The sequence below is a fragment of the Dromiciops gliroides genome, chromosome 2 (genome assembly GCF_019393635.1).
Source record: "Dromiciops gliroides isolate mDroGli1 chromosome 2, mDroGli1.pri, whole genome shotgun sequence".
NCBI classification, from domain to species: Eukaryota; Metazoa; Chordata; class Mammalia; order Microbiotheria; family Microbiotheriidae; genus Dromiciops; species Dromiciops gliroides.
In genome coordinates this window covers 483,157,154-483,164,397 of record NC_057862.1, presented here as the reverse complement: position 1 = coordinate 483,164,397, position 7,244 = coordinate 483,157,154, and the positions used below count along the sequence as shown (strand labels likewise).

General features: G+C 39.4%; 1 pseudogene; it reads left to right on the top strand.

Annotated features, from left to right (window-relative positions):
• Nucleotides 1–886: 886 nt before the first annotated feature.
• Nucleotides 887–2,060, top strand: LOC122743578 (annotated as a pseudogene).
• The last annotated feature ends 5,184 nt before the right edge of the window (nt 2,061–7,244 follow it).

Here is a 7,244-nt window from a genome sequence, read left to right as displayed (position 1 = left end):
TAACATGCTGCAAGAGCTGGAATGAAATTGAAGATTGCTGGGGCAAAGATGGAAAGACATTTCTGGTAGGGACATCCACCTGAACAGAAAATCCTAAGGATACAGGGATCTTGTAAAAAGGCAAGATTAGACTTGATCTAATCATGAATCAATTGATATGGATAAATAACTCAGATGGCATTCCTCTAAAAGGAATGTAGAAAATCAGGTAATGGAAACAAAAATAAGATAACTACTCACATTTGTTTGGCACAATTTATTTTATTTTACCTTGCCAAAATTTTTTAAAAAAAGAATTGTGCCTGAAATGTCATGCGAGAAAAAGTTCTAAATTAAAAAAAAAACTAACAAAACAACCCATCACTACAAAAATCATTAAGATAAGAAACTCACATTTGATTTTTTTAGATATAGAAATGTTTAAGTATCTCAAGAAGGAGTTAGAAATGGCATTTTGTATTAGAGAGAATGCTAGACTTGGAATAAGAAAGATCTGAGTCTGAATATGATTTCAGGCACCTACTAGTTGTGTTACCATAGATCAGTAACCTCAGTTTTCTTATTTGCTAAATAATATTTTTTTAATATCTACCTTGCCAGGCAACACAATATAAAGACCCAGCCTTATAATGAGGAAACTCAGGTTTCATGTAACTTCCTTTATTGCATGTGACCATGGGCAATCACCTAACTTCTGAGAGGCCTAGGCAGGTTCCTAAGACTGCTAGTTGCATGAGAACTCGTACCACCTCCCCCAATCGTCTCTCTCTTCCACTCGATCACCTAATACCCCAACTGGCTCCTGGGTGGTCCCCTCTCACCACACCCCTGACGTGGGCATTTTGACACCAGGCATACTGTGAACATTGCTCCCTGGCTATAAAAAATGGTAAAGGAAATGACTTATTATGATGCTTTGGGGGTAAAACCCAGTGCCTCCCAGGAAGAAATAAAAAAGGCATAGAGAAAACTAGCCTTGAAATATCACCCAGATAAGAATCCAAATGAAGGAGGAAAGTTCAAACAGATTTCTCAAGCTTATGAAGTATTTTCTGATGCAAAGAAAAGAGACTTATATGACAAAGGTGGAGAACAAGCCATCAGAGAGGGTGGTTCTGGGGGTGGCTTTGGTTCTCCATTGGATATTTTCGATATATTTTTTGGAGGAGGTGCAAGAATGCAAAGGGAATGGAGAGATAAAAATGTTGTTAATCAACTGTTGGTGACCTTGGAAGATTTATATAATGGTGCAACGTGAAAACTAGCTTTGCAAAAGAATGTAATTTGTGATAAATGTGAAGGACAGGGTGGTAAGAAAGGAGCTATAGAATGCTGTTCCAATTGCAGAGGTACTGGAATGCAAATACGAATTCATCAGATAGGACCTGGAATGGTTCAGCAAATTGAATCAGTTTGCATGGAATGCCAAAGCCATGGGGAAGGAATCAGTCCTAAAGATAGATGTAAAAGCTGTAATGGAAGAAAAATTGTGCAAGAGAAGAAGATTCTGGAGGGCATGAAAGATGGTCAGAAGATAACATATGGTGAAGGTGACCAGGAGCCAGGACTTGAGCCAGGAGATATTATCATTGTTTTGGATCAGAAGGACAATGCTATATTTACACGATGAGGTGAGGACTTTTTCACGTGTATGCATATCCAGTTGGTTGAAGCATTGTGTGGCTTTCAGAAACCAGTAACAACTCTTGATAATAGAACTACAGTCATTACTTCTCATCCTGGTCAGATTGTTAAACTTGGAGATATAAAATGTGTGCTGAATGAAGGCATGCCAATTTATCTCAGACCTTATGAGAAAGGAGTTCTAGTAATTGAATTTAAGGTAAACTTCCCAGAGACTGGCTTTCTTTCTTCAGATAAGCTATTTTGTTGGAAAATTACTGCCTGAAAGAAAGGAAGTAGAGGAGACTGAAGATATGGATCAAGTAGAACTGGTGGACTTTGACCCATCTCAAGAAAGAAGATGCCATTACAATGGAGAAGCTTATGAGGATAATGAGCATCATCCCAGAGGTGGGGTTCAGTGTCAAACCTCTTAATGGGGGCCAGTGAATACTCTGCACTGCAATGCTGGCTTTTGTATGTAATAGTGAGTGAGTGAAGGACTCCAGTCATCTTAACACACTCACTACTAGCTATTGTTTTGTTGTAATATTCAACTATAGTTGTATTTTTGAAAGTTAATAAAATCAGTAATATAAAAAAAAGAAATGGAAGGACCCTCAGAAGCTATCTAAATTCCTCATTTTACATGTGAGGAAGGACTTCTAGGGAAGTCAAGTGATTTGCTCAAGGTCACAAAAGTGCTGGCTTTGATGATGATGATGATAATGTAGCATATCCACTAGTGTGTATGCTTAACATCTATTTGAAAAAACTAGAAAAAATAAAAATGGGAAAAATAAATATGAGAAAATTAGCAATTCTATGAACATTTTGTGGTGGTCAGATCTAATTTGCAAGTCAAAGTGGGTATTGAGAAAAATTATGCAGATAACTCACCTGTACCCTGTTTACCTGACTAGATCATGCAAAAATAATTTTTTTTGGTCTCCAAACTTCTCTTGTCTGTGTTTCTATGTATCAGTCCTTAGAGCCTTGCTAACATGGGAAAGTCCTTTTAAAACCTCGGTTTTATTGAAATATAAGTAGTTTACTCATACAACTAATGTGCAGTGGAGGAGTCCAGGTTAAGGAGTCCATGATCTCATCTCTTTTTTATAATATGGTTGTGCAATTTAGGCCAAAGTAGATTTCTTTTCTGAATGTGTGTGTTGAATTATCCAGATTGTTGATCAGGGAGTTCAGTTTTTTCTAGAACAGGAATCCTTATGTGTGGGACAAAAGACCACTTACTCAAAAAAAAATACCTGGAGTTGGAGAGTTAAAGAAAAAACAATTTCTTTCTCGAGAAAGAGGCACACACCTGTATATGGTGAGTACACTCACAAGTTTAGAAACAAAGTATTATATACGATTCTAACACAATACTCCTTCCCACCTCTGTCCTACTCCTACTGGCTGGTCATCAGGACTTACAATCTATGCCCGACATCTAACCCAATCAGAGAACAGCACAATGTATAGTATACTCTGATCAGTGCTTACAATGAGCTCAAGCTAGGGGAATTGGGGGGGGGCAGGGCTAAGATTTATGGTATAGCCTATGTGTCCCTGTTGTTACACAATGACAGGATGCAAGCTAGAAACTAGGAAAACACAAAATACACAATCAGGATATAGTACCTCTGAGAAAACCACAACATATCTCTCATACTTAGTGTGGGTACATTAATGCTTTTTACAATATTTGGATAACTATGTTTCAATATAATTTATTTCCTTTTGTAATACTTTGTATTTTATTTTACATATTTGGAAAGATTGTTCTGAGAAGGGTCCCATAGGTTTCACTATACTGCCAAAGTTGTCCACAACACAAAAAAGTTTAAGAATCTCTGTTCTAGAACCTTTAGCTATACTTCAGGTAGATGGATGCAACTCCACAGTTTCAATGATGTTCTTCCCCAAGTCCTTATTTCTTTTCTAGTTCAAAAGATCCCAATTAAACCTATGCCATGCCATGCTAAGCCAAGCACAGCCGTTTCAAATTCCAAATTGAAGTCATTAGAAGAGAATGCAAAATTAGTCAATTTTAAAAATAATGTTGGTTAAATCTTTAGTTTCTATCATCATCTTTTAGCATTACTAATGGCAACATCTCCATCACCAAACTTGTTCAATAATGTTCACTCAACCATTTGTTGGCTGCCCAAAACACTCAGCTGCCAGTAAGCAATCAAGCCTCTGTTAAAATCTCAGTTCTTTGACTCATTGTGGTGTTGAAGTGTTGTTGGGCTCTTAGAGGCTATATAAATAGAATACAAACTCTGGCAGGTCTAGCATCTAGAAAGGCTCCCATTACAGGTTTTGGTGATGGGTTTGAATGTCTTTGGATTAAGGATCAGCCCGACAGGAGCTAAGGATTCATTGGGGATGGAAAGAGAAACAGGTTCTTGGTTGAAGGATTATGTACTTGCTGGTCAAGGAGTGGAGGGAAATTGGCTTATATCTGGGATTGTGGAGAACTTTGATTGAGGGATCGTGGGTTACATAATTATAGATTTAGAGCTAACAGTCCAATTCCTTTCCTTTTCCCTCTCCTCCATGTTTACAGATAAGAAAGCTAAGGCCCAGAGAGGTTAAATGGCTTCCTCAAAGTCACACAACCAGTAACTGATAAAAGAAAGGATTTGAACCCAGCTCCAGACTATTCTCATTGCATTTTAAGCAGAATGGAAAAAAAATATAGAGTTCATTGAGTTTTCAGAGACTTTCTAGTAGTGTAGACAAAATGAGGATGCACAGAGAGATTTAAAATGGGTTGGAGAATTGATTCAGGGGCTGTGCAGGGAGAATATGTTGGTACCAAAGTCAGCTTCAGAGATAGCAAGTCATGCTTGTGCATTGAACCCTATAAGGGACCTAGGGGGATCAAAGGTCACCCAGTTAGCAAGTAGCAGAGTTGGGATTTGAACTCTGATTATATGGATTTTCCCCCATGATCTTCCCACTGTATCAGACTGATTTTACTGAAAATGACAAGATTCCCTTCACCTCCTGACCTTCCTGGGGAAAGTGATGCCCTACTTGGGCAATGGAGGCTGTTATCACTAAGTCTTCTGTTGAATTTAGGCCGTTGGCCTACATGGATGATGGAAATAAGCATTTATTAAGCACTTTGTGCTAGTCACTGTGCTAAGTGTGGTGATCATTTTTTAATTGGGGAGTGTTAGCTAAGTGGCTCACTGCAATATTGGGGCAAGGAAGGAGACTGGCAGTCTCCCTCAAAACAGAGCAGGATTTATTTAACAAGAACGAACTTAAAACACACAAACAGGATCAGTAGGATCAAGGTAAAGGAAATAAGATGGGGAAAGGGAAATTATACAACCTGAATAACACCACCACCCAGGAATCAGATGAGAATACACAGCAGCATCCTGTCGCCTTCCAGCTTCCAGCTAGAATGGCAAATCTCCTCTCTCCTTTTTCCCAGCAGACCCCAGACAGCCCCCAGCCAATTGGCTGGCCACTCTGACAGGCACATGACTGCCCTCACTAGACTTCTAATCATTATAATTTTGCCAGGCCCATGTAGGTATTGACAACTGGTGATGATGTGAGGTGCCAGCCCCATGGCGACGACTACAACTAGACTACAACTAGGAGCAGTGTGCCGCCTGTGAAGCCCCAGAGGTCAGCATGCGCACCGAAGGTCTTTTTAAAAAATTCTAGCCAAAAGATGGGGTCATAAAAACCTCAAATAACAACTAATTCCTTACATAAGCAAGTACTTTACAAATATCATCTTACTTGAGTATCACAGAAAACCTGGGAGATCCTCATTTTATAGTTGAGGAAAATGAGTTAGAGATTAAAGTGACTTGCTCAGGGTCACATCTTAAGTGTCTGAGATTGGTTTGGAACTCTGGTCTTTCTGACTCCTAGCTTCTGCTACCTAGTTGCCTCTCGAGGTAGAAACACTTTTCTATGAATCTCTGTGTTTGTACTGAGGCAGATAGGTTGTACAGTGAATAGAGTGGTAGGACTGGAGTGAGGAAATCCTGAGTTCAAATGTAGCCCCAGATATTTAGTAGCTGTGTAACCCTGGCCAGATCACTGAGCCTTGTTCACTCTCACTTTCCTTAACTATGAAGTGGGAATAATAATAGCACCTACCTTCCAGGGTTGTTGTGAAGATCAAATGAGATAATAATTGTGAAGTACTTAGCACAGTGCTTGGCACATAGAAAGCGTTATCTAAATGTTAGCTCTTACAATTATTATTTCTGTTCTGCTGCATTAAGAATGGCTTCTCTCAGTCAGATGACTGGCGAGGAAGCCACAAATCCTCCCTTTGCCACATGGCTCAGTTTTCTCTGGGCCTCATTTCCAAATCCATGGTCCCCATTTGTCCTCTCTGGCAGTGTAATACTTTGTGAGCAGCTCCCTGTGACTATTAAGCCTTGTTGGCCAGCCAGATCCCTGTGGCTCTACTCTGTCTGTTAAACATCTCTCCACAATGGCTGTGATGTGGTGCTGGGGGGCATCTCAGTCTGAATACAATAGAAACCATCAGTCCCAAACCACAATTTTCCTGTTTGAGCTGAACTCTTCTCTCCCCTCCCTTTCTTCTCCCCCTCCCATATTGGCAGGTTGCACAAGACAATACCACAGTTGTTCAAGGAATATAGCCCAGGGGCTTCCAGGTTGTTGTTTACGTGTGGCATTAAGTCAAGAATGATATAGCAAAGCTGTATGGGTATGTTTAGTAAGGATTTTTTCTAATACCACCTGGAGGCTTTGGCTCACTACTACTGACTGTCCTCTGCCAGTAACTCTACCTGTTGGCTTTGACTTGTGGTAAGCAACCTGAAATAGATTCTTCTGAGGGAAACAACAGGGGCTGTTGTATTGATTAGAAAAAGATACAAAACATACAGCACATAATAGACTCTGTAGCTGCTTATACATCCTTTGATGTTCTCCTGTTAAGGTACATTTTCTGCATGCTGAAGATGTAGAGGTATCAAATTTATGGCCCACAAAATTCCTGTATGGCAGGAAACAGATTAAAATGTGATTGGGAAATATTTAGCAAAATAAATAAAATACAATAAAACACAGAAAATATGAATATGTTGTTTTCTAAGTCTATGTGGGCTACAGGAATCCATTTATATTTGAGTTTGACATAACTGCTTAAGAGAGTAGCAGAATTATACAAGGCTATCTCTCTGCCTTTCTGGGTCACACAGAAGGCCAATAAATAACCACAAACTCCTGTATGTTTCCTGACTCTGAAATGAACTCCCCATATTCATAACAAGTTTGTTCAGTTTTGTTTTCAGAACTTGTGTCACTCAAAAGAGTGCTGGGTTTGACAGAGGACCTGGGGTCCAGTTCCATCTCTACTACTTATTACCTGTTACCAGTAACAAGTCACTCACTAGGCCTCATTTTCCTTTGCTGATCCTAATTAATCAAATCAAAATAAGTTGTACTGAGGTATTGTGGTACCAGGGCATGAAAGCTGTAGTTTTCCACATCTTGCAAAGGGAACTCTGTTATTTCAGGAGTTGTCTGCTCTACAGGAGATAAAAAAGTTTAGGTGACTTTTCAGATGTACGATTCTGGTTTCAGCACGGATGCAGGAGAAT